The 10,048-nt window shown below is 43.7% G+C and overlaps 1 long non-coding RNA gene across 1 annotated transcript; it reads right to left on the reverse strand.

The window, feature by feature from the left end:
* Window positions 1–2,834: 2,834 nt before the first annotated feature.
* On the reverse strand, window positions 2,835–9,675 carry LOC125719608 (uncharacterized). Its single transcript, XR_007385119.1, has 2 exons — window positions 9,484–9,675; window positions 2,835–8,777 (listed from the first exon to the last, which is right to left on the reverse strand). It is a non-coding gene; the product is annotated as an uncharacterized LOC125719608 (long non-coding RNA).
* Between the last annotated feature and the right edge of the window lie 373 nt (window positions 9,676–10,048).

Consider the following 10,048-nt stretch of genomic DNA (forward strand, 5'->3'; position numbering starts at 1 on the left):
TGTTCTGGCTTTTTGTTGGACTCTGTTTTAATCAGCGCGAATCGTGTCACCTTGTGTCCGCTCTTGGGAGGAGGGGGGCGCTCACAAAGCTGAAATGTACAACCTTTGTATTTGTAATTGTTCCCTCAAACAGAATGAATTGGTTTCTTTTATTAGCCGTGCTCGACGGTACAGCCTCCCCAACTGCCGCTAAACCTCCCAGATCGATCGTCATCAGTCTTCGTCTCAGAAATGTCCCCCACCCACACCTGACCCCGTGCTTCCCATTCAGGCTCGGGAAGAATAAATCAAAAACAATCCCATTTTCTCTAGGCATTCACATACTCGCTTCTCCATGGACAAAGTCAGAAACTTAAGAAACGAGGGTGACTTCTGTCGATTTTACTTAAAAAACATTGATAGACTTAACAGCAAAACCCGGATGATGGACCTTAAGCGCAGCCCTGTTCGCTGTGCGGCTGTGCGCTACGGTTTCCCCGCATCCCCCCGCCCACAGGTCGCTTGCAATGCAACGAGGCCTCCCAAGTCCTGGCAGGCGGGAGTGGCGGGAAATCGCAGGCGGCGTTAATGCTGAAGTAATCTGGCAATCTCCTCTGCAATTAAACAGATGGAATAAGGTCTTAGCTTGTCGGCAGAAATAAGCCGCGAGTTTCCAGAAGCTCCTCCCTGGGATCTTTCCGCGAAACACTAATAGGAAATTGGTTCATTTTCGCAGATTCCTCAGACACCTCATACTTACCCATCTAACGGTGCTAGTGACCTTCCCACAGGGCAGAGACCCAGATGTCAAATAAAGTTAATAATTAAAAAAATTCTGGCTCCTTTCTAATACATAGCAGAGACGTCCATCCACAAATAATCCCAGATTGATTCATACAAAAAATACCCATGTTCACTAAGTCAGAACACAGACATGATTAATTTAGGTGCATTTATCATATGCGATAGGTTAGTTAGAATGAACGAAACATGTAAGGGTTCAAAGTTCAATACAAACAGGCCTACTGATTTAAAAATGCCTGTAATTGTTTCCATTCACTTCAACCCCCCCCCCCCCCCCCCCCACAATTTCAGGTAAAAGAGGGGAAGAAACAGTCAAGCAACTACGAAAAAGATAAAATTGGGACAAGATTACATTGGCTACTCCTGATATCTAAACTATAGGACCTTCTAAGATGAACAGCCAATCAGCAACAGGCTCTGGAGTTTCAATAAATACAGGAAATCTACAGTATATGAAATGACAGGTCTGTGTTTTTGGTTAACTAGGCATGAGGTGGTCAGCCGCTGTAAACGCTGATTCATAAGAAGACAATAGTCCTCTGATCAGAACAAAGATTGTGTGGGACGTTATTTTGCTACAGTTCGTCTTTCTTTGGCAGCCAGATCTTTCCATTTCCATAATTTTAATTAATTTTGCAATATTTCCAAAGCCTAAGTTGTATAGACCTTTTATGAGATACCTCATCAAAGGGTAGGCAATTTCGGCACAGACTGGCATGCCACGTGGGCCTGTCTCATGCCTGCAATTAATTCTACTTACTTCCATCTCCTCTCCTGGTCTTCACGCATGTGTGTGTGTGTGTGTGTGTGTGTGTGTGTTTAAGTCTTCGTTGGTGTGCTGCAGGGTACGGACAGCCGTCTCACTGACTTTAATCAGCGATCAGTAAAACGGACAGCACTCCAGAAATAAAGGTTTTCTGCCCCGAGTTAATTAATCTGCCGGCTCCTGTCTGTCTCAGCTGCTCAATCAGCAGCAAGTAACAGAAGTCAGGAATATAAGTGTTTGGGATGTTTGTGCTTTTCGGAATAAAAACGACGCGAAGACTCGCCCCTCAGAGTTAAGAGTCTTCATCTTCATTAATCGGGATCCGCAGCAAAGCTCACCACGGGAGAGACACCATGCAACTTTGTGGGGGGGGGGGGGGGGGGGGCTCTACCATGGAGATGGGGAAGCATGGGCCCCACGTGAGGCACCCATGTGTGTTTCCTGTTCTTCGTGGCTGTGTAGCGTTAGCATCCTTTATGCTAAAGTCGCTACCTAGCGACTCTCACTGCGGGAACTTTTTTAAAATTCCATTCAACCCTTTTGCTCATATTTGTTCACCCCAGTAATATTATTATTATTATTATTATTATTATTATTATTCGGTTCTGGTATCTCTGGTTTCAAACTGCGGCTAAAGAGATCAGCCAGGGATAGTGACCTTACAATGCTGTCTCTCACCAGATATACCCCCCCTGCGAAAGTTAATTCCGTCGCCTTTAATTTGGATTGAACCACATAATCGCATCAAGGGTTTCAGGTACTAATTCTTGATGTTTAGTCTGCTCCTAGTATACGCTTTCCCGAGAAACAGTCTACACTTCACTTAAAGTTTTAATAACCCTCGTATACTTGTATATTCATGTATGCTTAGGTGTACTGGAATTGCACTTTTATAAAAAAAAAATTAGAAATCTATTTATACTTGTTTAAATATGATTATTCGTGTCATATTAATGCTATTAATTTACCAATAAGATGCACTTTTAACCATGAGAAACAACTATATGTAAATTTCAGTCTCATCTTTGAACAGCCCTCCTTACCTGCATCATATGTTCATTTCAGTTACATTTAATTCAGTTTGCTTTAATATTGTGCCTCAAAGCACTTAATAATAATTTTAAAACATGAGTAGCATCATTGATTGACATAATTATTAATTGTAATACAATAGTGAAAATCTGAGGGGTAAAATTAGAAGACAAAGGAGGATAGGAGATTAAATATCTCTTCCAACAGTTATTATCACTGTTATTTGACAAATAAATATACAAGACCCTGAGCGATACTTTGTGTATTTATTAGGTTTTATATGAGATCTAGAACAGATTTTTTTGCACTGTTACCATTGTGATACGTATCACCTGTAGCTTAATTAACAACCACCCGCATTTATATACAATGACATAATGTCTTACAGACAAAAAAGCACATTCTTGACTCCCTGAATTACAAAGGTGCAATAATTTAATTTAAAATTCATTTTTAATATATTCTTGTATTAAATGCTTCAAGGTTACAAAGAAACTCTTAGTAATTCATGCCTGCTCTTAAGTGGATTTTTTAAAGGAATACATCAAATAAATTCAAGTATCAATATATTTCTGGAATAAATGAATATTAAAAACTTCGCTGTTTTAGTTATCAAGGAGTTAGCTGCTGACCGATTGCTTTCACGCACTGGTCTGTGGGGCTGGATTTAAGGAGGCGTTGGACACAAGCCAGCGATGTCTCCCCGGTGGAGCCGGATGCACCCCGGCCATCTGCTTGGGACACTGCCAGGGGCTGGAAGAAAAGTGGCTTGGGCGCCTGACCAGGTTGACGTCCACTACGGGGGCCCAACAGGGACAAACATTGTAGCGGCCACATGGCAAGGAGTGGCAACACAGAAAAGGTGTGAGTGCCGGTTACCGGACAGATCATACAAAGGACATTTTCCCTGGACTGTCTCAGAGCACGATTAGGCATCAGGTGTAAAATATGCTTCGTGAAGCAGGAAGCATCACTATGGGAATGCAGACTGCCAAGCGGAATACCTACTAATGCCGTCTGTGCAAAGTGGAACACAATAATCGAGGTGCAGAATATTCAATTATCTGATAAGCAATAAACAATACTTCCCAAATCTAGCAGAATATGAATCTACTGCATCTGTGTATTTACATAAACCTACACCGGGCGTTAAATAATTACACACTAAAAGAAACAGAGTTGAATACAAGAGAAATTCTCTTAGAAAACGTGCATTTTATGTAACATACATAGATACACACTGTTTTGTGGGGAGTTTATTCGCTGTGTTATTTATTACTTTCGATTGAAGTGTTTCAGCAGGAAAGTGGCTCCACAGGTACTCACTCTTTCCCCATTTTTACCCGGTATCCTTGTGTTGTGTGGCTCTGTTCCAGGTATTCTGGTTCCTTCCCTGCCTAACGACAGGCAGTTAGGCTAATTGGCATCTCTAATTGCCCTTAGTGTGTATGTACCCTACAATTGAGTGGAAGCCTGTTCAGCGTGTACCTCTGCCTTGTGCTACCTGTGTCTGGAGAGAGACTACAAGGCCGTCATCTTTTCCAGGATATGCAGTAGGAAGATGGATGGATGAAACATTGATTCACCATTACATCTCAGCCCGACTTAATTTAGATAGAAAGCTCTCTTCAAACGAGTACCTGGCTAATACATACAGTTTTAGTTACACAAAGATGTTCTGAAGGCATAAAGAAAAATGATTGGTTTGGAGAGATAAACAATCAAATGATGAAGATGTAGGTCCAAGCAACTAGAGGAGGCGGGACCAGTTGCTTGAACCCACCTCCTCTACAATCTGATTAGTTATCACTCCGATCCAATCATTTTTCTTTCTGCCCTCAAAACATTTTGTGCAACTAAAACTCCCATAAGCTGCACCTGCCAACACCTGGATGTGCGTGCAGGGGGCAGTGTGGCAGTGTGACAGTGTGACAGAGTGGCGTGGTGAAGCATGCAGTGCAGAAGCGTGATTGAGACCAAAGAACTGCATGTGAAATCCCAAACCAGGCCTCAGATTTCAGTGCAGAAACGAAATTGCTTCTGCTATAAAATATAATATAGAAAGTGCTGTAGAAGTTGCTTAGCGGCTCATCCCATAATCTCACACCCGCAGCGCTGGGGGCTGCCTGCCCTCTGTGTTCCTCTTCTCTCCATGTTGTACAGGCTCCCTCCTGGTATTCTTCCCAAAGTCCAAAGACATACAGTTGATGTCTCTATGTTACCCTTAGGGTGTAATCATGCGTGTGCGATGTGATGGGCTGCAATCTCATCCTGGGTGTCCCCTGCATGGGTGCCTGGGTGTCCCCTGCATGGGTGCCTGGGTGTCCCCTGCATGGTGCCTGGGTGTCCCCTGCATGGTGCCCTGTGCTTCCTGGCATAGCCCCCAGACCCACCCCATCCTTATAGTGCATCGGCTGTTGATGGAAGATGGATGGATAACAGCACACATTACGTTCAGCTTGTTGGTTGCTAAGCAGGTAACCAATCACAACACGGGTAACAGCATCTACAGAAACCCTCCAAGTATCCTGCCAGAACCTACTGTAACAAAAACAATCATGGAGTCACTGGAATTAAATATCGTGCATCATTCTTTTTCATGACAAAGGAGCCTTGCAGGCCCGAGACAAAGCACAGAAGCGTGGCGCGTGTGCCAGCACCCTGCCGAAATGTCGTCCTGGCGTGAGGGCACATTCCGGGATTAAGATCGGCTTCGCGGCTCAGCCGGCAAATGTCACCTATCTGGTGCCTTCGTGGCCTCATCCAAATCAAAACCGAATCAATGGATGGTGACTCTTTGGGGCTCCGTGCCACGAAGCAGAACCTGCGTCTGCCAGCAGCGGCCTTTTCTCAGACCCGGAGCGGAATCAATCAGCGCAACAAACGGCTCACATGTAAATAGTCATTTTTATTAAATAAGACATATAGAAAATGAACGAATGTAATTGATTGAAAGAAAAAACTCCAAATTGATTAGATTATTTATAGTAATCACTGGGAAGGGGTTTTAATCGTACTTATTGTAAATTAAGCCCCGAAATATACTATTTAAAAATCATGAAAACTAGTCCTCCAGCAGGAAGTCACTCCATACATCCATTTTCTACCTACTCGTTCAGTACAGGGTTGCAGTGAACATGGAGGCCCTCCCAGCATGCAAAGGGGCACAATCCACCCCATACACACGATAGGCTACTCAGACTGTGTCAGGTCACCACACGCTATGGGGACACTTGCGGGAAGGTTACTTTTGATATGTAATAATTTACAGATTAATAACCTAATAAACAATGTAACTATTTGGATTACTTCATCAAATTAAAGTAGCGTATTACTTTTGTTTACTTTTTGACTACTTTTTTAACAAATGTTTCAAACTGGGCAATAAAGTCGTCATGTTCCAGTGGCTTTGCTGCCCCACACTGTCTGCAAGGTGAAAAGATGCCAAGCAATAAACTGAAGGTTATATTCTACATATAAGCCTTTTCAAAAAAGAATATATTCAGATGTAATCCCCTTTGCAATCATCAACATTTCGATTAGTAGCATAATTTAATTACATATTTTTTCTCAGTAATTGTAACAAATTACAGTTACATCTATTTTGTAATTTCATGACATAACACCCTTGCATGTAATTATTTACCGCCCAACACTGTATGGGGAGACCCTGCATCCGCACACATGTCGGGGGAGGGAATCAAATTTCCATTCTTGGAGGAGTGAGGCGTGGCAGTCACCCACAAAGCTACTCAAAATTCTTAACGCTAAAAACGTACCGCAAATGAAGACTTCATAGTACAGGAGGTGATACTCAATTAATTTGCCTGCAAGTTAACGAAGTACAATGGATGGGCCCATTCTTTCGCTTGCCTTCCCTAGCTGTGAGCCATTGTTGCCTTAATTGAAGTTCATTCAGTGATTATTTCCCGAAATGCAAATCTCCACAAACCCAGCGGCGCACTGGAAGAGATTTAAACGCAGAACAAATCTTTCTGCTGCAAAATATTACAGTTCATTATGTTTACCGGCAGTGGAAAAAAGACGTTCAGTTTGTCTGCTTTCATACACGATTTCAAAGGACACTCATGCTACATTTTAAAAACGGTTATTTCACAGACCAGACGTGGGGGACAGTAATGCCTTATTAGGGAATTCTTCCTGTAATCTTAGACTCATATTCCGGTGTTATTTAAATGTTATTATATTCCGTAAGTTACAGAAAAATGTTGCCAATGTTGCACTGTGGATGCAAGCCCTTCTACTGTAAGTAAATAAATAATCTTTATTTCTGTGGGCGATAAAAATGTGTTAATGTCACTGGAGCTGGAGGAGGGGTGCCTGGGTCTGTGATATACATCATTAAGCAGCATTGATTAATTATACTCACCACATATGATAAAGCTTATGTTTTTGCATTTCAGATTAAAAGTTTCCACACGTTATGAAATTATTTGTCTGGCTGTAACATTTTCAGTTCGGCTGGTTCGGTTTTTGGATAAGGGAAAGGGGGGGGGGAGATTGCAGTGACGAAGGTGAGAAAGGGGTCAGACCAAACTGACAATCAAACAACAAAAATACGGCAATCAAACTTAAAAAGTGTGACCAGCTAAACAATGGAGTCACTGGATTAGATTACATTTCAAATTACGAGTCTCTCTTTCGCTCTTTCGGGGGGTGTACGGCTGCTTTGGGTAAGTAAGGAAATGATGGCTTCAGCGGTGGCCCCCTGCCACTCTGTTCTCCTCTGTCCGCTCGGAGATGGTGGTCTGTGGGCCTCATGTCGAATTTCTCTGTGCGTCTTATCGACGGGGCAGGAAATTGAAGCAGGACAACGGAGTACAATAACCTAGACACAGGATAAGCAGCTTCACGAAATTAGGCCCAGGACGATTTACACAAACGGCCCCGGTTTGCAGAACGTTAAGGGAACTCAAGCAGGCTAATCTGTGCTGTGGCTTGTTGCTGTTTTATATCCGTCGCTCCTGGCTGCCAGCTAACGACTGAATGCCATAAAAAAGCACAGGTATGGCTGGAGGGAAGCGGAGAATACGGCCCAGACGTGTGGAACAGTGTGAAAATGACCGTATTTATGCTTCTGAACAGCGACGGCCATGTTTTTGCCATCGCTGAATCAGCAGTCCAGGAATCAGCCACAGCTGGGGGGGGGGCAGCTGTCAGGTGGATGAAATCGAAATAGCGGTGTGACTAGGACACAGACAAGCATGGCAAAGTGATGGGACGTCCCCCGCATGCTCGCGTTCTGCTTTCTGGGCATACCGGCCTCATGGCGCTCTTAAAGCGACACGCCGCTTTAAAAGTTCAATGAGCTCATCCAGTCACCACTGCCTGATTTTCACTAGCCTGAGACATACAGCGGTAGGACAATGAAGCTGAAACAGTTTATGCTTGGCCTGGTGGCCAATCTGCACTGATCACACATACCATCAGTATGAAGGTTGCATTACAACAGGAATAGCACAGCTGTACTTAAAATATTGCAATACACTATATGCAACGGGAGACGTGTCAAACTGCAAAAGAGGGTAAATTGTTGCCATCGTCTCGCTGGCGCGTCTGTGACGAGGGCAGCATGTCTTTGTGGTGCATCGAGAGCCATGGTTTCCAGGGTGATGTCTGCACACCACCACGAAGGATGGACCACATCCAAGAGGAGTAACTGTGGACGCAAGAGGACGCTGTCTGATGGGAAGTCCGGGTACGAACCCGGATTGTGTCCCAAAACAACAAAACTGCAGCTGCAGAATTAAATGCAGACCTTGACTCCTCTGTTCCCACCAAACTGTTCACTGGGACCCCACAGGGTCAATAGTCATGGTCAGGCTGCTGTAGCCAAACCTTTGGCCACTATTGCCAAACATCAGTTTCAATGGTGCCAGCAGCACAGATCTTGGGTTTTGTAAAAAAAATAAAATAAAAAATATGAGCCTGGCTGTTCTGCAGGTGTTTGTTCTCCGGGTGGTTTTTGGCACCTTAAGTTCAGACACAGGCGTTCTCCGAGACTCCGCCCACTTCACCCAGCATCCTTCTGTAATGAAGCAGCAGCGAGGAGCTCAGACGGCCCACAAGGTCACTGTGGTGTTGGGAAACCTCGAGCACATTTCATCCTACAGCTAATAAATTGGATGTTACAGCAAAAAGCTCACATATATCAGATTCAGACGACTCCTGGGATCTGAAAAATAGGTGATTAAACCACTTTGTCTTCACTCAGAGGAACCCCCCCCCCCCCAACCCCCACCCCTCTGGATTTCACTCTAGCTTGTACGCCCCCCCGTTTGACAATGCAGGGCAGAGTGATTGAACAAAGGGAGGGGGGACATCTCTCCTGGGTTATTCAAAATGATGTGAAAATTCAATTCAGATTACTTTGTGAGACTGATGCACATGACAATTGGAAAATGATAAACCAGCAAGTCCCCCCCCCCCTTATCTAATGTCTGTTCTATTGACATTCAGTTTTCACAAAAGCACGTTTTGCATCTTGAATTTCATATTATTCTCATAGGAAATCAGCATAAGGGCAGATGAGATGTTAAAGAAAGTTTGAGCGATACTGCAAACAATAATTACTGAAAAATGCTGAATTAATCCACCCCCCCCCCCCCCCCAAATTTCATCATACATTATTGCTGTGTTCTTCCCTTGAAAGGAAATCACTACCAGTATGTCTCTTCCTCACAGATGTAACCAGATAGAAAAAAAGAGCTTTTTGTAGGTGTTTCTAAAAGCATAAAACATCAAATGCTACAAGAAAATGTACAAAGCATTATGGGAGATTGAACTTCTGTCAGAGAGACCTCCTTACACTGAGGTGTGAAACTAGCTTTCCCTGCTAGACGGAAGTTCTAAATGGAAGTTCCGGAACATGCAAGCCTTACCTTCAAATGAGTACTTGGAGTTTAGTCAAACTACATCACATTAATAACCATTAAATTATCCTGTTTTTTATGGCTACTTGGAATAATAAAACATCAGGATATTGCAATATCTTTTCTTACAAACTGTAAACTGGCTTCCTGGTCCAGGTTCTTCTCCCACCCTGAGCTTCCTGGGGTGAGTTTTAGGTTCACCGTGACCCTGTGCTGAATATGAGACCACGGCAGGTGGACAGATCATTCGGTGAAGCGTTTACCAATTTCACATGGTGTTCCTGTTTCACAGCGGGATCGCGTTTAGCGCCGGACACCTGAAAAGGTCATGTTCCAGACGCTGAGGGAACTTGGCACGTTCTAAACGACTCAGATAGGTCCCCATTAAGGCGCGTTAGTCATCGTTATTTTAAGCAGCGTCTCCAATGGCGACGGCGGCCCTTCACCTCTGAAAACTCTCCACAGTCATAAGGAACCATCCCACTGCTTAATGAACACAAGAAGAGCTTTCAGACAAGATGGAAAAAACAAAAGAAAAAGATGAACATACATGAGTGGTTATACATGCTGCTGG

The sequence above is a fragment of the Brienomyrus brachyistius genome, chromosome 23 (assembly GCF_023856365.1).
Source record: "Brienomyrus brachyistius isolate T26 chromosome 23, BBRACH_0.4, whole genome shotgun sequence".
Lineage (NCBI taxonomy): Eukaryota > Metazoa > Chordata > Actinopteri > Osteoglossiformes > Mormyridae > Brienomyrus > Brienomyrus brachyistius.